The sequence below is a fragment of the Mirounga angustirostris genome, unplaced genomic scaffold (assembly GCF_029215605.1).
Source record: "Mirounga angustirostris isolate CCGP_5_RB_7025 unplaced genomic scaffold, mMirAng1.0.hap1 SCAF_9, whole genome shotgun sequence".
Classification (NCBI taxonomy): domain Eukaryota; kingdom Metazoa; phylum Chordata; class Mammalia; order Carnivora; family Phocidae; genus Mirounga; species Mirounga angustirostris.
Window position 1 is genome coordinate 68,821,558 of NW_026991717.1, and position 20,946 is coordinate 68,842,503.

A 20,946-nucleotide genomic window follows, 5' to 3' on the forward strand; every position below is an offset into this window, starting at 1 on the left:
TCTTAGTCTGATAATTTTTCTATATGTGTGAAAATATTCTAAATACATACACACACACACAGACACACACACAGACACATGTGTGTGTGTTATATGTATTGGGAAACCACTCCATACCGTTTTATAAATAAATGTTTCTCACTTAAAAGTATATCATGAACACTTCCCCATTTCATTAGGTATTTCTCTGAACATGTACTTTTTTTTTCTTAATAAATCTTAGTCATCATGGTGAACACATTGTTGGGGAGAACCTCAGGGAGAGCTGGAGAGAACAGCACAGACCATCTTGCTCACCTCCCTTGCTTACAGATGAGGACGCTGCGACCCGGGCAGATTCTATGATTTGGGTTAAGTACACACAGGAATTAGTTGGGGGGGCGGGGAACAGACTAGAGCCTAGACTGATAGGCTTCTAGTTTCCATTCTAACAAATTGTTAGGCCCAATACCTCTCATCTTCTCAAATTTTCTGATTTTTTTTTTTAAGATTATTTATTTATTTATTTGACAGAGAGAGAGCGAGACCAGGAACACAAGCAGGGGGAGTGGGAGAGGGAGAAGCAGGCTTCCCGCTGAGCAGGGAGCCCAACGCGGGGCTCGATCCCAGGACCCTGGGGTCATGACCTGAGCCGAAGGCAGACGCTCAACGACTGAGCCACCCAGGCGCCCCAAATTTTCTGATCTTTTATACAAAATTGGAACCACTCACCTGCAATGAGCAATGGTTGTAAGCCATTTTGTTTGCCCAGAAACACGTCCTTTGATTGGGGGTCTGAAAGAGGATCCCTCTTCACGAGCTTTTCTTTGTAGGAGGCTTTTGGCCCGATTTTGTTTCCTATTCCCCATGGGGGTTATTGTGACTCCTGTACGCACACAGGCCCCTTTCTGCCAGGCTGCACGCATTGTCTTCATCCGTCTTTCTTCCCCAGGCCTGGCCTGCTATCCACCACACTAGATGGGAAGTACCACCGCATATACAAATAGTCCTCCTGGGACCAGGAATGTGAGTGAGAAAGACACCTTTGGAGAGCCCAAGGTGAAATCTGTGGCCACACAAACCAGAATTTGACCTAAAACCTTGACCTCAATTTAAGAGCTGCCAACCCTCTGATTTGAACTAGCTCAGTGTTCTTCCTGTCAGAATAATACGTGATGAGTATTTTCATTTTGTCATCATGGTCGTAATGCAGATTCCCCGCTATGGATAGCTACCTGCTGGGAGCATTATTCACTTAACAAATACATGTGCCAGGCACAAAGGAAGCCGTCATGCATCATGCAGACAAGGCACCTGCCTTCATGGAGTTTGAGCCAGGGAGTGAGGGTGCCTATGTTGAAACAGGCATGTACAAAATAACGTCATTAAGGCCACGCATGCCAGGAATGGATCGAGGGTGCTGTGACAGCACCAGGAGGGGACTAAAACCAAATTGGGGAGGAGGAGGCGGCAAGGGAAAGCCTCCCAGAGGATGGTTTCTAGGCTGAGACTGGGAGGACCGGAAGGAGTTGGCCAAAGAAGAAAGCACAGGTTGGAGGTATAGGGGAGATAGGACAGTGGAGAAAACGACACAGGCAAACTCATGAAGGTCGAGAATAAGCCCAAGTTTCCTATATTTCATGAAACCACTGAGTACTGCTTTTGTGTTTGCAAATGTTCACTGCAGCCCACTCCTGCCCCCACCCTTTTACACCCTGATGGGAAACATGGAGTTCTTGTCACTTAGTAGGCATGCAGCTGAACATTTGATATGTTTTACTGATAACATTCCTAAATAAGCTTGGCTATACATTGACAATTAGATACCACTAACTTGAGAGCTTTTTTAAAAAAATTTTTTTTTTAATTTTTTTGAGAGAGAGCAAGTGGGGTGGGGGGCTGCGGAGCAGAGGGAGAGGGACGAGCAGAGTCTGTGCTGAGCACAGAGCCTAATGTGGGGCTCTATCTCAGGACCCTGGGATCATGACCTGAGCCGAAACAAAGAGTCAGACACTCAACTAACTGAGCCACTCAGGTGCCCCACTGAGAGCTTTTTTTAATTAAGGTGTATTTGACATGTTAGTTTCAGATGTACAGCATAAGGATTCATTATTTGTACATATTATGAAATGATCACCCCAATGATTCTAGTTAACATCCATCAGCACATATAGTTATAATTTTTTTTTGTGATGAGAACTTTTAAGATCTATTCTCTTAGCAACTTTCAAATGTGCAATATAGTATTATTAACTATAGTTACCATGCTGCACATCACATCCCCATGACTTATTTACCTCATAATTGGATGTTTGTACCTTTTACTCTCTTCAGCCATTTCTCCCATCCCCCACCCCCCTACCACTGGCAAGCACCAATCTGTTCTCTGTATCTGTGAGCTTCCTTTCTTTCTCTCTTTCTCTTTCTTTCTTTCTTCCTTTCTTTTCTTTCTCTCTTTCTTTCTTAAGATTTTATTTATCTATTTGAGAGAGAGAGAGCATGAGTGGCAGAGGGGAGCAGGGTAGAGGGAAAGAATCTCAAGCAGACTCCCCACTGAGCTCAGAGCCCACCATGGGGCTCAGTCTCACACCCTGAGATTATGACCTGAGCCGAAATCAAGAGTCAGATGCTTAACAGACTGAACCACCAAGGTGCCCCTCTTTCTTTTTTTTTTTTTCCTTAAAGATTTTAAGTAATCTCTACAACCAATGGGGGGCCTGAACTCATAACCCTGAGATCAAGAGTCACATGCTCTCCTGACTGAGACAGCCAGATGCCCCTGTTTTTGTTTCTTTTTAATTTCACATATAAGTGATATCATATGGTATTTGTCTTTCTCTGACTTACTTCATTTAGCATAATACTCTTGAGGTCCAGCCATGTTGCTGCAAATGGCAAGATTTCCTTTTTTTAATGGCTGAATAATTCAATTGTATATATACCACATTTTTATCCGTTTCATGCTTTGATGGACATTTAGGCTGTTCCATATCTTGGCTGTTGTAAACCAAGCTGCAATGAACACGAGGGTGCATATATCTTTTCAAGTTAGTGCTTTTGTTTTGTTCATAAAAATACCCAGAAGTGGAATTGCTGGATCATATGGTAATTCTATTTTTAATTTTTTTTAAAGACTTTATTTATTTGACACAGAGAGACACAGCTAGAGAGGGAACACAAGCAGGGGGAGTAGGAGAGGGAGAAGCAGGCTTCCTGTGGAGCAGAAAGCCTGATGGGGGGCTCGATCCCAGGACCCTGGGATCATGACCTGAGCCGAAGGCAGATGCTTAATAACTGAGCCACCCAGGCGCCCCTATTTTTAATTTTTTAGAAACCTCCATACTGTCTTTCATAGTGGCTGAACCAATTTACATTCCCACCAACATTGCACAAGGGTTCCCTTTTCTCCACATCCTCAACACTTGTTATCCCTAATCTTTTTGATACCAGCCATTCCAACAGGTGTAAGGTGATATCTTGTGCTTTTGATTTGCATTTCCCTGATGAGTTGTGATGTTGAACACCTTTTCACGTATCTGTGAGAATTTTTTTTTTCATAAAACTGTTCTATTCAGGGGGCGCCTGGGTGGCACTGTCGGTTAAGCGTCCGACTCTTGGTCTTGGCTCAGGTCATGATCTCGCAGTCATGGATCCAGCCCCAAAACTGGGCTCTGTGCTCAGCGTGGAGTCTGCTTCAGATTCTCTCTCAATCTCCCTCCCACTTACTCTCTCTCTCTCTCAAATAAATAAATAAAATCTTTTTTAAAAAAAATTCTATTCAGATAGCTAAATGCAGATTTAAAAGAAAATTCCAGCAATTACTTTGATCTACTGTACTACTAAGATGTCCCATGGTCTGTAGGGATACTTGCCACTGGGCTTTTTGTTTTTTCTCACACCTTCCTTCACAGGCTTTTGTCTCCTCGCTTCCCATCAACATGGCAGCTGTTCCTTCTCACTGACGTGGGTGTCCCTGCCTTCAGCACTCCCTTTCGCCTCCAGGCAGGTGTGTTCTTTTTTTTTTTTTTTTAAGATTTTATTTATTTATTTGAGACAAAGAGAATGAGAGAGAGAGAGCACATGAGAGGGGGGAGGGTCAGAGGGAGAAGCAGGCTCCCCACCGAGCAGGGAGCCCGATGCGGGACTCGATCCAGGGACTCCAGGATCATGACCTGAGCCGAAGGCAGTCACTTAACCAACTGAGCCACCCAGGCGCCCCAGGCAGGTGTGTTCTTAAAAACCGTGTATCTGTATTTGTTGAAAGTGCATGCAATATAAAAGCATGTCATTTTTTAAAAAGATTTTAATTTATTTGACAGAGAGAGACACAGCGAGAGAGGGAACACAAGCAGGGGGAGTGGGAGAGGGAGAAGCAGGCTTCCCGCGGAGCAGGGAGCTCAATGCGGGGCTCGATCCCAGGACCCTGGGACCATGACCTGAGCCGAAGGCAGACACTTAACCGACTGAGCCACCCAGGTGCCCCAAAGCATGTCGTTTTTGAGTGAGGAGCTGCCCCCTGAGTTATACATTTCTACTCTTGGGCATGAACTATGGGAATACTTATGATTTTCACTTTCCCAATTATATTTCACTCCTTTTCAGTTGTGTTATAAAGAGGACAGCTTTCTAAATAGCTGAATTTCACATAGTAAGAAACTTTGTGTTCTGAATACTGCCCATCTCGTGTCTGTTTCCTCTTCTGTGGGCCTGTAAACACCAGTGGGGATGCAAATACCAGGGTACAGCTAGTATGGGTCAGAGTTATAGGTAGGGTGCCCACAAACCATATGATCCATGGAGGAAAGTAGTTTATAAGCGGAGGCCAGAGAGACCAGAAAAGTCAGAGTTCAGTTCTGAAGAAGGCTTCATAACCATCAGATGCAACAGGTGAGTGAAAGCTGCAAACCAAACAGATGAGAGCCTGATAATTATTCATCTCTTTTTATTGTGGTTATGCTGTGTAACAAACAATCCCAAAATGCAGCAGTTACAACAATAAACCTCTACTTCTCTATCATATGTCTCTTGGGCTAACTGTGGCTCTGTGTGGTTTGGCTGGGCTTTGTTGGGCTTGCCTAGACTGGGGTCCAGGGTTTGGGTCCACATGGAACAGGCTGAAAGAACAGCCATTATCTAAGACATGTGGTTCTGGCAGAGGAAGAGAGGACAAGAGGCGAAGCAGACACAGGTGATGCCTCCGCTTAGAACTGTGCATGTCATTTCGTCTACATGGCCCAGTCCAGAGTCAGTGAGAGGGCTAGTCTACTTGGCAAGCAAGAGTGGGAAGGAGGAATTGCAAACAAATAATACGTTCTACCATAATCACTGATAAGAGAAGAAACTTGCTGGGAAAAGCAAAGAGGATGGATGCTTAAAATTTCAGGATATGAAAGTGCAGACAAGAGGGCACCCGGAAGCTCCGGTCACATGCGTGGCCTGTTAATGACACAGAGCGGAGCAGGACTCCACGCTCAACAGGAGGACTGGGAGTCCAGAGCGGGTGGGGCAGCCCAGCCCCCAGCCCCCAGCATGCACTCTTCTGAAAGCAAATCTCACCACGATGGTGAGATTTTTACCTTTGCTTGCTTTTTACCTTTCAGCAGTCCTGTGCCCTTTCGTCTTCATCGAGGACTAATGCCATTCTTTTCTGGCTGGTTGCACAAATAAAAATTTACCAGCTGGGCCACAATTAAATTTAATTAGATACTTCAACAACAACAGAAAATGTTCAACTTACCTATTACATGTTCAGCGATTCTAGTTTCAGTCTGTGTTTTTCCATTCATGCTTCTTTCCTGAAATTATAGTTTTTATTATTTTGAATTCTTAGAAGTAATTCTCTACTGTGATCGTTAAGCAGATGTTTCTCGCTGTGAAGGTGATCTCATGCTCTCTGGTACTTTGACTTGAAAACTCCAAGTAGTTTGAGCTCCTGTATCATATATATTGAATAGCCAAATATAGGAACCTTTACCTGTAGACTGCCTCTCGCTTCCTTCTGTCTATTCCTCTCACCATCTGGCACTTATCACCTCTTACCTGGACAATTGCACTAGCCCCTTGAGAGTCTCCTGAGCAGTTACTACACTACACTCCAGCCCCACATTATGAGTTTTCTTTCTTCTTTTAACTTTTATTTTGACATAATTTTAGATGTATAGAAAAGTTGCAAGAAACGTACAAAGAATTCCAGAATACCTTTCACCCGGTTCCCCCAAAATTAACATGTAATCACATTTTCCATTTCATTCTCTCTCTATAAATAGATAGGTGGGAACATACATACATATGTAAATAAATAAAATCTTAAAAAAAAATAATAATAATATAGAGTAACCCTCCCTTGGAATTTGATACTTTCTCACTATTAACATCACTCTTTTTAAAGCTCCACTATGGCCAGGAAAATACTTTTTAGTTACTGCCCATTATATCCCCAGCAAAGTTCATATTCTTTGGCTTCAAATATCTGTCTCCTCCTCACTCCAATCTATCTTTTTATACCCCAGCTAAACTGGGTTATACAGTCTAACATCACCTCCGACTATTCTTAAAATGTTCCTTCAAACTGGATGATTCTCTCCACCCCCATCCCACCAGTTGATATGTACTCTTCATTTTTTCAAGAATGAATGCATATATCGCCTGAAACTGTCCGTATTTTCTTCCCAGTCATGGAACCACCCTCTCCCTTTATTGGACTTTGCTTGGCTTTGTTTAGAGTTTTATGTTATCCCCCCACCCACCAAAATTAGGATGAATTACGAAACACAAGTCTGTGAGCACTTAAAGAAAAAAAAAAAAGAAAGGAAGCAGCAATCACTGGAAATCAGCTTCCTACAGTGAGGGCAAGCTATACCAGCATCATCTCATTGCCTTTTGTGATAAGGTTGTAAGACTGAAGACTCAGGGGAATAATAGAGGCCTCCCCAACTGAGCAAGGCGTGTGACTGAGTCTTACAGTGTGAACCAGGTGTAGAAATATGAGCTGCTTATTACTATTGACATGCAGATTCCTGGCCTCTGTAGCTCTCCTCTCCTTGAATATTGGGCCATTGATCCCCCAACAGCAGGTTCAGCCTTACTTGGAGGCTGTCAGGGGATCTAGTCCGAGTCATACTTGTGGCCTGTCCAGCTCTCTATCTGTTGCATTTCTAGTCTCCTTTTTGCTTCTGAAACCAAGTCCCCACTCGGTGTCCAAGTTCTCCTAACTAGACCCAGCTCTTAATTGCTTTCTGTGCTCTACTACTTATCTTTATTACATTCCTGGTCCTTTTTATAACTCCAGGACTGACGCATTGATCTTACTATATCTTCCTCTGGGAATCTAAGTCCTTGCTCATGAGCTTGACTAGCAGCTGGGGTTTCACCGGATCATAGATTATTTTCCTGCTGATAAATTTCCCCCTAGATTTCCAAATATCTGCCTTGTCACCCTGTCCCGCTCGCCTTTTGGAATAAGGCTCTTACGTTATGTAACTCTCCTTCTCTGCCGTTCCCAGTTGATGGCTTGCTTACTGTCTGTTACCATGATTTCCAGATATGGGCTGCTACTTGTTGCATTGATTCCCTCTGGCATTGACATGTGGATCTGCTCTCTGATGCCGGGTCTCCCTTTTGGCGGGTGTGCTTTTCTATCTGGATCCTTCCCAAGTTATCCTAACCTGCCGTTCCTGTACACAAATAGCCATACTAGCTCTCATTACTGCAGAGTGTTAGCTAATTAGACAACCATATGTGTGGGCTGTTGATTGCTGGAATAATGTCAATTTGGCAGGAGACCTCTAGAGAATACTGAAGGGCTTTGGACTTGGTGCTACACTATGCAACCTTTTATTTTTTCTCAGTCAAGGACTGGGAAGAAGGTAGAGAAAGAATGTTCATCAAATTTTCCAGTCATCTGTAGCCTGGGAAGACACTGAATACAAAACTTTGATACTGGGGCGCCTGGGTGGCTCAGTCGTTAAGCGTCTGCCTTCGGCTCAGGTCATGATCCTGGGGTCCTGGGATCAAGCCCCGCATCGGGCTCCCTGCTCGGCGGGAGGCCTGCTTCTCCCCCACCACTCCCCCTGCTTGTGTTCCCTCTCTCGCTGTGACTCTCTCTGTGTCAAATAAATAAATAATAAAATCTTTTAAAAAAAAAAAAAACCTTTGATACTTTAAAGATATTCTAAGATTACTATAAGAGGGAAAAATAATAATATAAATACTAAAATTGATAAGTGTAAAGACCTTTACTTAGGTTCTAACCATAATGTCTCAAGTACAGGAAAGGAAAAAATCAACTTACAGTGATTTACACTGGACAGTCTAACTACACAGAACTACAAGGAGCTCCTTTTTACATGAGCTTCTTCTCATCCTCTAGGCCTTCACTTGACTTTTCTCTTCCATCATAGAAAGTCCCTCCCCATTTCCTTCCATCCACTCAACTCCTTTGCAACCTATGAGACAAGTGCCTCCCCCAGAGCTCTTGCTCTTCTTCTGTGGGCCCTGTGTGTTCTCCGTCATTGTACTAACCACATCATGTAGGAGGGGGATGACCTATGTCTAGCTCCCAAAGGAGGCTGTAAGAATTCTGAGATCTGGACATAGGTCTTCTTCACCTGTTACAGCTAGTGCTTGGCCCAGGGCATGGTGCAGGGTGAATGTTGATTAAGTGAAGATGCCAGAACAGGCTTTGTCCTCTTAACAGCTCCCTCTTCTTCTTGGGGCTCACCCCTGGAAGACCTAAAATTGCTTTGAGTTACCTTTCTGGATTCCACCTCTGAAACCTGCTTTTTATTTTTGTCTGTTCCTTACTGAAGCCATTTTACTATGGATCTTGATTTTTGTCTCAACTTGCTTCTTAGATGTTGAATTTCCCTGAATTTCCCTTGTGTTCTGGCCTGCCCTCATCCAGAACTCTCTTTTTGATTTTCTCCTGAGCCTGGGTCCCCAAACCCAGGACAGGAGCCAGCCTTATTTACTCCTCTGTCCACGTGCCCAGATTCTGTCTAAAGACTCAGCAAGTGCAAGAAACATTTCCTTAACTAGCCCACCCATACCCCTCCCTCTCTCCACCACAGACCGTACTTCTCCCTGGCCAGGATGATGGCCAGAGCAGCAAGATCTGGAGCTTTAGTTGACTTCAAGTATAATGCAAGCCCTCAATGTACCATAGATGCTCCATACTTTTGTATAATTCATTAGAAGTATAACAAATATCATGAGATAAAATGGCCCCCTTACACTCCTGAGTAGATCAGATCCAATTTAAACAGTACATATAAGGACAATACAGATACAATCCAAAGAGGGCAAACCAGAATGCAGAAAGATTTTCAGTTCCTCTCTGGAAAAACACAACCTAGAGGAAGATATATAATGTGTATTATATATATATATATAAAGTGTATACACTTTATACACTTTCACGGGTCTTAACACTCTTCATGTATTATAATATACAAGCTACATATAGTACACTAGAGGAAGATATATAATGTGTAATATATATATATATATATATTATATATATATATATATATAACGTGTATACACACCTCCCGGGTCTTAACACTCTTCATGTATTATAATATACATGCTATATATAGTATACCAGAGGAAGATATATAACGTGTATTATATATATATATAAAGTATATACACATCTCCCGGGTCTTAACACTCTTCATGTATTATAATATATATGCTATAGATAGTACAATATATATACTCAGTGTTAAGACCTTGGATACCAAATATTCTATTGAATATTTATACACGATGAGAGAAGTTGGACTGAATAATTTTCAAGGTCTTTACTTTCTGAAATTCCAATCCTATGACTTCCAAGGCACCTATTTTAGCCTACTTTCTATATTTATACATGTAGCTGTCTGATTGGTCCTACTATATTGCAAACTACTTGCATACAGGGATATTATATCTTATTCACCTTTGCTACCCTTATTTTCTTTTTAAGATTTTATTTATTTATTCATGAGAGACAGAGAGAGGCAGAGGCAGAGGGAGAAGCAGGCTCCCCGCAGAGCGGGGACCCCGATGCGGGACTCGATCCCAGGACCCCGGGATCATGACCCGAGTCAAAGGCAGATGCTTAACCCACTGAGCCACCCAGGTGCCCCCCTTTGCTACCCTTATAAGGGTACATACATAATATACAGATTTGGTCAATAAATATCTGATGAATAAATGGATGGATGGTTGGATGGATGGATCAAACAAAAACCATGATGACTCTTTAAGGACTTTTTCTGTGATCTTGAGAAATCCTTTGATTTTTTCCCCCCTAATTAATAAAATGGACATTAACTAATAATCCTACTGGTTTGCAATGCCAGAGGAAATAGCTAATGTATGAATTTTAATATTAGGCAAAAACATAGTAAGAGTACTCTCTCAATGATCTTTGTTCTTGTCTCAAATCTTATTAAAATTTGACTTTTTCCCCCAAATTATAGAGGTTTATAGCAGACATTTAAGGCTCAGATGCATTTTTACCTTAGAGATTAATTTTTTTATTATACCATATTCCTTGTAAGAAATCTCCTATAGGGCCGTAAAACCTTTTTTGGCATGGGTTAGAATATATTAACTGAATAATATAGCTTTGGTTATATTACCTAAATTTAATGAGATAAATGAAAAATATGTACTTCATTAATTATCAACAACAATAGCAGGAGCATAAACACATACTTATTAAGGGTCAAAGCAAGAGGTCATTCAATTTTTTAAGACTGACAGGTGTTTGTGCCTGCCATGGACATCTATTGAGTTATCTGCCCCTGCCCCATCCTATTCACCCTATTCACAGCTCCAGTTATATAGACCTGTGTGAGCCTCTCTGACCAAAGTTGGATTCATCACAGCCTCTTCCTCCAAAATCTGACCTTGAAAATTAACTGCCAGGCTCTCTCCTCGTAGCTGTGCCCAAACATGTCAACTTAATGCTTATTTCTGCCATATTTCCCAGTGTCTTCCACATAATCAGAGGACAATTTCCTCATGCATTCACTATTTTTATAATTGTCTTTATAATGTGTATGTACATATTATTGGGTCTGTGCTGATTACAGTCTCCTGGAGAGAATTAATATTGAGTTATATTAATTTGGTTAATATTTGGGTCACAAGTAATATTGGAGGTAGTTTAAGCAAAATATTAAGACATTTGTTTTTAGACTACTGGAGGATCTAATGAAATCCAAAAACACACAGCTAGATAATGATGGTATCAAGATTAGAATCATGTTTATTGATTAATCTTGTTGCTTGGACAATTACTGAAATTAAATTTTTTCTTATCTCTCAGATATTTTCAATGGTTGTTGGCCTTTTTTTTCCTTTTGAGGTTCAAGTAGGTTTATGAAGGTTGTCTTCACTGAGAACATACCTTTATAAATCAGAATGTTTTATTTGCCATCAACAGGGAAAGCTTATTTAGCAGATATCTGATTAACCTCAAACACAGTATCCTTATAAAGACACCTCTTTTTTTTTTTTAAAGATTTTATTTATTTATTCATGAGAGACAGAGAGAGAGAGAGGCAGAGGGAGAAGCAGGCTCCCAAGGAGCAGAGAGCCCAATGCGGGACTCGATCCCAGGACCCTGGGATCATGACCTGAGCCGAAGGCAGACGCTTAACCATCTGAGCCACCCAGGCGCCCTAAAGACACCTCTTTTAATACAATAGTGCAGAAAATATTCCTTAAGTTCTTCAAGATCCCAAATTGCTTTCTGAACTCTTTACAAGAAATTAAAACAGGAACCATAATTAGATGTTTATTGTTTCTTCGTTCTGTTAAAGTTGTGAGTTTGTATTTGCTGTATGTGAAAGCGCTATATACCCGAATACTGAACTCCAATCCAAGAGGTAACAGAGGACACACATGCTTTATGAGAAGCTAGGTTAGCTCCATGCCACCAGGGGGCGACCTAACCTAATTATGTAGAGGTGTGAAACTCAGGAAGGGCCATTTAGAATCTGGAGTGAGCTGCAAATTGTTGAGAACATATACTTAGAACAAGAACATATACTTAGAAAATTAAAATAAGCATGCCAACAATCTCCCACTTTTTCCTGTTCATACTTCCTTGTTTCTAAAAATCCTGTTTCATTCATCAGTGAATGAAACTTTCATTTGCTACTTGATATTTTTATTTCTCGCCTTGGTTATTTTTCATCCCTGCTATTGCCTCATTGCTGTCTGGGGTAATAATGGAAGTGTTTCTTTAGGTCAAAAGAGTATGTAGAAAATCATGCACTACAGTATTTGGAACTCACTGCCTGGAATTGAAAGGTGGCCCTGCGTCGCTCCTAACACAAGGGGGCCACTCATGTTTTAAAGATTCACTGAGGTGGGGCACCTGGCTGGCTCAGTCAGTACAGCGTGTGACTCTTGATCTCAGGGTTGTGAGTTCAAGCCCCACATTGGGCATAGAGCTTACTTAAAAAACAAAACAAAAGATTCACTGAGGCATGTGTTCCATTAGCTTCCCTGTTTTCCTCCCCACTGTCATTGTAGCAACAGGGTTCTCATGGTGCTACCCAAATTCCTAACAGGCAAGGAGAAACCCATTTCCTCCTCCTCTGTCCACTAGTAATGGAAACAGCCTGTTAAACATAAAGCTTTGGGGCGCCTGAGTGGCTCTGATGGTTAAGCGTCTGCCTTCGGCTCAGGTCATGATCTCAGGGTCCTGGGATCGAGCCCCGCATCGGGCTCCCTGCTTGGCGGGGAGCCTGCTTCTCCCTCTCCCTCTACTGTTCCCCCTGCTTGTGCTCTCTTGCTCTCTTTGTCAAATAAATAAATAAAATCTTTAAAAAAAAAAACACCAAAGTTTTGTTGTACCCTTTCCTTGGCCTTTCACTCTTCTGGTGAAATAATCTGCTTTTATTTTATTTTATTGCTTCTTTGCAGATGTTACATGGCATTGCTACTTTCAACTTCTCTACTATTTTGGCACCATCTTCTAGAACAAGTGGATTGGTCCAGCTCATTTTCAACACCTTCCTGTCCCAACCCCCTGCCTTAGTTTGCCTCTTGTGATGCCAATTCCACCACTGGTGAAGTGGCAGGTGTTTCCTTGTTTACCTTGGTTTTAATTCAAGCACATACCAGAGCTAGTCATTCGGTCTGAATCCCCGCTGCTCTCTATTCCTTCAGCGGCACATGAAAGCAGTCCCCGAGCCCTTCTCCAGACAAACAGCCTATCCCTGCCTGAAATCAGCCCTTTGAGTCTCAATTGCAGCTACTGGGCAAGTCACAGTGCTCTCCCCACTGAAAGATCTTTTTTGGGCCTGCGGCTGACACAGCCCAGCTTGCGGGGGGTTGGGGAGGCGGGGGGAGCCTTTGAAGTTAGGTGGCCTTGTCCCCAGTGCACAGCGCTCACAGCATTCATCCCTAATAATATCTCATGAAGACAATCTTTCCCGGGAAACAAATCAGGCGGCCGCTCCAGTCTAAGTGACCGGCTTCCAAGCCATGTGTCACACTGCAAGTATGTGCGCATTAAGGGGGGGTATGTTTTCCTGGCTCCAGACCTGAAAACCAACTCTGCCCCAAGACTTAGTCGGCAGCCCGAGGACCCACAGCAAACAGATACACTGCCCGGTCAACCCCGTGGTCTTTCTGCCCCGGCAGGAGAAGTGCCTGTTGGAACACAAATAGGATCTGGCTGGAGTGAAGGGGATTGTTGCAAACTCACATGCAGCACATCAGAGTGGAAGCACATTTTCTTTACTAAATGAGTGGTTGTTCTCCTCTTCTTCCTTTTCCTCCACCTTTGGGCTTTTGCTGAGAATGAAAAAGAAGCGAGACAAGATCTGTATTTTCCTTTCCCCTCCTCAGCAAGGACTATGGGAAACAGTAGGTCTCTCTAGTGCTTAGCATATTAAATATTAACTACCAAATAAGAACAGAAAGTCCATTTCCCAGCCCCGCTACTCTGCCGAGCACAAAGAAGTGTTAGATAGATAATAGTAGTATTTGACATTTTTTTCCAGGTCTTTCGATGTGCCAGGCACACAGGCTAAGAGCTTACTGTACAGTCCAGCATTTGATTTTCACCTCCATCATTTCAAGGCATATTACTATTATTCCCATTATACAGATAGGGAAACTGGGGCTGATAGAGTATAAGAAATTTACTCCAAATCTCACAGCCAACAAGATGAGCTTTGACTCAGCACTTGTAACCATGCTGTAGTCTGGACTTAAAAACTGTACTCGAGGGACACATGGGTGGCTCAGTCGGTTGGGTGTCTGTCTTTGGCTGGGGTTGTGATCCCAGGGTCCTGGGATGGAGCCCCGCATCAGGCTCCTTGCTCAGCGGGGAGCCTGCTTCTCCCTCTGCCTGCTGCTCCCCCTGCTTGTGCTCTCGTGCGCTCTCTCTCTCCCACGCTCTCTCTCTAGCAAAAAAACAAAACAGAACAAAACTGTACTCGAATAGAGCATATGTACAAGTCATACACCTTGGGTTCTATATCGCCAGGCACTAATTGATAGTTTATCTAAGATTCCACGCTGTAAAACTGCTGTCATGTCCTGCCTGTGTCTCTAACCAAAGGAAAATATCAGAATCTCCTGAACGTGGTGACTCCATGGGCTCATAAGAAAAGGCTTCAGTCTCCGGGCTGAAGAAGGGGGTCTCCCAAACTGCTTGAGTTTTAGCTTTTGAGATTGACATTATGCTTCTTGAGCTGTATGGCGGATATCTCCTTATTCTAAATGAATACTTTTTGCAGAATTGAAGATTAATAAAAATCGGTCCATAAATTTTATAGTGTGTATTGTGTGTTCATGGCTCTGCTGGGCTCTGTAGAAGATAAGGAGGAATATGAAACATGACCTCTTATGTGGATTTGGTGACTAGCAAATGGGACAGACTCGAGGTTCCATGTCACTCTAAATTGCTCCCAGTTCCTGGGGCCAGCCAGCCACCCCTAGAGGCATATTGTGCTTCCTGGTCCAGCAGAAATGTAATCAATGATCTTTAGTAGCAGGGTCTGATGCTTTTAGGTTTTAGGCTTCCTTACACTCTTAAAAATTATTGAAGACACAAAGAGCTTTTTTTTATGTAGATTGTATCTAATGATATTTATCATATTAGAAATTAAAACATAAAATTTTAAAAACAGTTCTTTATTGTTTATTGTTATTTTGAAACAACAAGAATACCCTCATTGCATGTAATGTATTTCATGAAAAATAACTTCACTTTCCAAAAAATTAGTGAGAAAAATGGCATTGTTCTGCATTTTTTCGAATCTCTTTAATGGATGGCTTAATAAAGGAGAACATGATTCTCATATCTGCTTCCTTGTTTATAATCTGCTGTGATGTGTTGTTTTGATTGAAGTCTATGAAGAAGATACAGCTTTGCACAGATTAAGTAGCTGGAAAAGGAGGACCTAGCAGACCCCCCGAAAGTGTTTTAGGAACCTCTAGGGGTCCTCAGGCCACACTTTGAGATGGGTGATCTTCGTGCAGAGTTTGGGCACAGGCAGTGTGCCTGGCTTAGTGTTAGTCTAAGACCACATATTGGTACAGACACAGAAATGTCGTATGACTATGGGTGGCCAATTAGGCAGCTACCCAAGTAATAGGATTTAAGAATCAAGGAAGAGGTGCTCTTGCCCTAAAGTATTTCCCTTTCACTGACCCTTTGTGGTGCATGAACCTGATCATTAGTCTTATCTCTGGGTTAAGACATCCAATGTACACCTGAAACTAATATAATGCTTTATGTCAACTATACTGGAATTAAAATAAATTTTTTAAAAAAATGAATAAAGCAAAAAAAAAAGACATTGAATGCTCTTGTTTAAATGTAAATTCATCAATCATCCTTTAAATATATTTAAATATATATATTTTATTTTTTATTTTTTATTTTATAATTTTATTTTTTTATATTTTTATATATTTATATATTATATATATATTTATATATATATTTTATATATTTTTTTCTATATTTTATTTTTTTATTTTTTAAAAAGATTTTATTTATTTATTTGACAGAGAGAGATAGCGAGAGAGGGAACACAACCAGGGGGAGTGGGAGAGGGAGAAGCAGGCTTCACACTGAGCAGGGAGCCCGATGTGGGGCTCAATCCCAGGACACTGGGATCATGACCTGAGCCAAAGGCAGACGCTTAACGACTGAGCCACCCAGGTGCCCCTATAACCTATATTTTATATACTTAAATATATATATTTAAATATATATATAACCTATATTAAGTGGCATAAATGTGAATAAAACAGAATAATAGAACAATTTGCTAGCAAGTAGTTCCCTAAGAGAATGGAAAACATGACAAGGAAGTTTTGATGGGACAGAGAAGAGTGGCTGAAAAAGTCTGAAGAGGATATCATCAAGGACTAATTCAGGCTGACATGGTAGCCAGCATGGCATAACTTGAGGGACATCCACAATTCTCATCTAGAAAAAAATAGTAGCTCTGAAAATTCATTCCTTTGAGTAATTCTTCTTTTATGCCTCCCTCTCCCAACTGCTATAAAGACCCTATCAGAACTATTGAACATTCCCACCTGTGTTGTTCAAGATCCCACCCAAGAAACAGAATCAGTAGGTTCTGTATTTCTTTACATACCTAGATTTAGATCGAAATTTATACACACAAATACATATATACACACACGTATATTTATATAAATGAACATACATAAATAAATATACATGTATTTGTATAAATTTATTGAAAGAAATTGATTTATGCAGTTGTGGGGTCTAGGCAAGTCCCAAATCTGTAGAGCACACTGTCAGGACAAGAAAGCTGGAAACTCTCAGACAAGAGCTAATGTTGCAGTCCACAAGCAAGATTTCTTCTTCTGCTGGGAAGGAAATCTGTTTCAACGGACTGCATCGGTCCTGCTCAGATTATCCTGAGTATAATCTCCTTTACATAAAGTCAACTGCAGATCTCAATCACATCCACAAAATGCCTTCACAACAACAATACCTGGATTCATGTTTGATTAAATAACGGAGCACTATCACCCAACCAAGTTGACACATGAAACTGACCATCATACTGCCTTACTGTGAATTTGCTTGGTGGACTTGTTTCTTCCTAAAAACTTTTTATAGATTAAAATTTTATGAAAGACAACCTAGAGACTAAGAAGGATCAAGGATAAAGAAAAGTACAGAGCAATAAGAAGATAGGAAGAAAAAGCTGGTCAGGTGGGAGGGGAATGGAGGAGAGACACAGGATGAAAGTGGAGAAAGTGCCACAGAGAGACATACAAAATTATAGAGGGAAAGACAAAGGACAAGAAGAGAGAGGAAGAGAGAAGAGTGACTTCCTGAGGTAAACTGCTCTCATCACTAACTTTATTTTTTTTTTTAAGATTTTATTTATTTATTTATTTGAGCAAGAGAGAGAAAGAGCATAAGCAGAGGGAGCGGCAGGCAGAGGGAGAGGGAGAAGCAGGCTCCCCGCTGAGCAGGGAGACCAACGTGGGCCTCAATCCCAGGACCCTGGGATCATGACCTGAGTTGAAGGCAGACGCTTAACCGACTGAGCCTCCCCTTTAAAATAGGAATTTAAAAAATAATCATTATTCACAACTCTCATTTTCCTCACAGTTAATGGCGTAACTATGAGAGTTTTCCAGCAACTGAGAGAAGCCTTTGTCCACCAGTCAGAGAGGAGCCGCAGCCTCAGTCCGACAACCCGCAAAGAACTGAATCCTGTCAATAAACATGTGAAAGACGTTGGAAGTAGATCCTTCCCTCATAAAGCCTTGGTGTGGGCAGCCTTGCTTATACCTTGAATGCAGCCCATGAGAGACTCAGAAGTCAGAAGACCCAGTGAAGCCAAGTTCAGATTCCTGATCCCCAGAGCTGTGAGAAAATAAGTATTAAGTCACTAAGTTTGGGGTAATTTGTTACACAATAATAGATAACTAATATAGACTGCCTGAATTAAAATCCCACCACTTATTAACTACGTGACCTTGGGCAAGTAACTTGAATTCTATGCCTCAGCTAACTTTGTAAAATGTAGACAATAATCGTAATACTGACTTCATAGGGCTGCTCTCAGACTAAATGATTTCATATATGTGAACAACCAAATTGTGCCTAGCACACAGTAAATGCACAGTAAATGTTAGCCTGCTCCTGTTACTCTTACAGTTGTCGTCGTCGTCAATCATCATCATCATCAACATCATCATCATCATCATCAAATGTTAGGGAAGGATCACTGTGCAGATTCTCCTAGAGGAACACACAGTGGCACCAGCAGGCAATTAAGACTAATTGCTGTCCCTTTGGGAGTTGGCCTCAAATTTTCCACGTTAACTTCCCAAGCTCCTGCTAGCTTCATGCAGTTCTAAATTTGGAATGGCATGTCCACATACACAGGTGGTCCTGGAGAGCCCAGTGCCTCGCTGAGCCCAGAATATCCTAAAAGATTTCTGAAGTATTTGGGAAATGTCTTCCACAATCTTCTTTTCATATTTGATCCCTTTCATCATGGTGTGATTTTACCCAAGAATTTTCAGCACCTGGTAATGGAGTTATCAGCTGAAAAATGGAGAACACCTCTGGCTTCAGGGATTGGGAAGCCATCACTTACAAAGAATCCTGAGCCTGCATCTGCTATGATCTACTCCAGAATCTTTTTTTTTTTTTTTAGATTTTATTTATTCATCAGAGACAGAGAGAGAGGCAGAGGGAGAAGCAGGCTCCCCACCAAGCAGGGAGCCCGATGCAGGACTCGATCCCAGGACCCCGGGATCATGACCTGAGCCGAAGGCAGATACTTAACCATCTGAGCCACCCAGGCACCCCTCTACTCCAGAATCTGGAAGAGGCTTTTGCTCTGGGAACATTGATTGGGGTGGGAGGAGTGGGCTGTCTGCAAAAGAAAAGACCAAATTAAAGGGTGATTATTTTACCCTCTCTAGCTTTCTAAGCTGTCTTATTATGAATGAATGAATGAATGAATGAATGAATGAATGAATCTTTAACACATCCCATATAGTGAAAGGAAGCTTCAAGTAATGAGTACCTTTGATTAAAGAAAAACAACTGCCAAAAGGTAACAGATGGAATGTTAAGTACTGAACAAGTCTTGCAATTTTGCAGAAATAGGGCTGAACTCAGATCTCAAGGAATTCTTCCACTCCTAGAGATCCAAGAATGCCACAAATGTACTATCTCTTGACCAAGGTAAGAAAGCTGTCACTCAAATGAATTTCAATCTCCTCTCTTTTGTCCCATCCCAATTTGTTTTCCATAAGCTGGCAGCAGCTGCTAAGATAGATGTAGCCTTAGAAAGAGTCCCCATAGCTGTGTTGACACTAAGGAAGACTAAGCAGCCTATAAATATAAGTGCTTTGGATCAATCTGCAAGATCTAATTTGATGATCCCAAATTTAAAGTAACAAAGAGATCTTTTTCTTTGCTTTGCTTGAACTGCAGGCATCAAAGCATAGTGATTTGGTCTGGATTTGAAATCAGATACACTAGGGTGCCAACCCAAGTTTAGTGGTGAAACTTTAGGGAGATTCCTTAACCCTTAATCTCAATCTCCTCCTCTATAAAATGGCGACCTAAATGCCTACTTCACAAAGTTGTTGATAGCTATCATTATGATATTAGAGAAAATGTTAAAAATGGAAGGCCAGTGAAGTAGTTGAGAGAGAGATTGAAAGCTGTATCTGCCTGAGATTGGTAGTTTGGGGAGAAGGACATCACCACTAGCAAAAAGGACTTTGCAATTGCAGGATAACTGAAGGATTGTGTTAAGCAGTGGTCCCAGCCCCCAGCCTTCAATATTGACAGCATCTAGATCAGGGGAACTCTTGGGTTCAATCAGTGTATTGCTACCTCCTGGAAATTCTACCATGGCTATGTTCTTCTAACTGAAAACAAATCATCCTATAAGGCTTAGTTTAATCCTCTTTAATCCAATCAATGGAACCTATTCTGATTGCCCCAGCCAATTGCAATCTCACCTCTCCAAACAACTCCTGCTCCAACTCTTTGATTCTATTAAGTCCTAACTTCCTTTGCTGTGTACCTTACTATACGAGGCGTATGGTTTGTCTCTAAAACTAAGTTGTAGTTCCTCAAGGATTGAAGGGGATTTTTACCTTCTTCCAATCATTCCCAATAGTAGGTCATGAATTGTGATCCACAAACTACTCTGTGGATCTCTGAGATTCCATAGAGTTGATTTAGGTACCTCACCTGGGATGAGAGAATTGGGTTCCCAGTGCCAAATCCTGGGCTCATAACCCCCTCTCCCTCCCATTATCTTTAGCCAGAAGAGCCCAGCTTTCATCTGTTTTGCCTTTGGACTTCAGTGATGATGATGATAGCGTATTTATTGAGCATAGACAATGTCCTCCTGTATCTCCTTGGGCTCTACCACTGTAGGGTACTAGCCCATTGAGTTTCCAACTGCCTGAGGGCTTTCTCTGGCAGCTAGAGGAGGTGGGAGATTAAGGGTTAAGGAATCTCCCAGAGAAGTCACACACCTGGCAGCAGCTTTCAACCACTAACTGATGAGAGATAGCTTGTAAATACCCCAGCTTCCTTATCCTTCAGCAGGGGTGACTCCGAGGTAGGTGTTCCTCACTGACTCCCAGAGTCCCCTAATGAGATTAGGCTCTACTTTTTCACAGTGGTGACTGGCTTGATAACTTACCCCTTGCTGGCTTCTTTCCTTTCTCTGTCTCACTTCCCCATGACAAGTATTTCCTGGGATCATCTCCCAAAGACTTGTTTCAGGGTCTGCTTCTGGGAAAACCAGACAGTAACTCAGCATCTGTTCACTACCAATCATTACTCTAAAAGCTTTATAGATATTGACTATTTCAATTCTTCAGCCACCTAATTAACTGTTTTTTTAAATTTTATTTTCATTTTGCATAAAAAGAAATGGAGGCAAGGAAAGGTTAATTGTATTACCT

General features: G+C 41.7%; 1 long non-coding RNA gene across 2 annotated transcripts in view; it reads left to right on the forward strand.

Moving 5' to 3' along the window:
• The window catches only part of LOC135361593 (uncharacterized), an 82,194-nt gene extending 63,300 nt beyond the window's left edge, over positions 1 to 18,894 (forward strand). The window contains exon 3 of one of the 2 annotated variants that reach the window (XR_010405080.1): positions 17,606 to 18,894. This is a non-coding gene — a long non-coding RNA (uncharacterized LOC135361593). Of the gene's footprint in view, positions 1 to 12,906; positions 15,049 to 17,605 lie in introns of those variants that run through there. The other variant, XR_010405081.1, reaches the window with a different exon arrangement.
• The last annotated feature ends 2,052 nt before the right edge of the window (positions 18,895 to 20,946 follow it).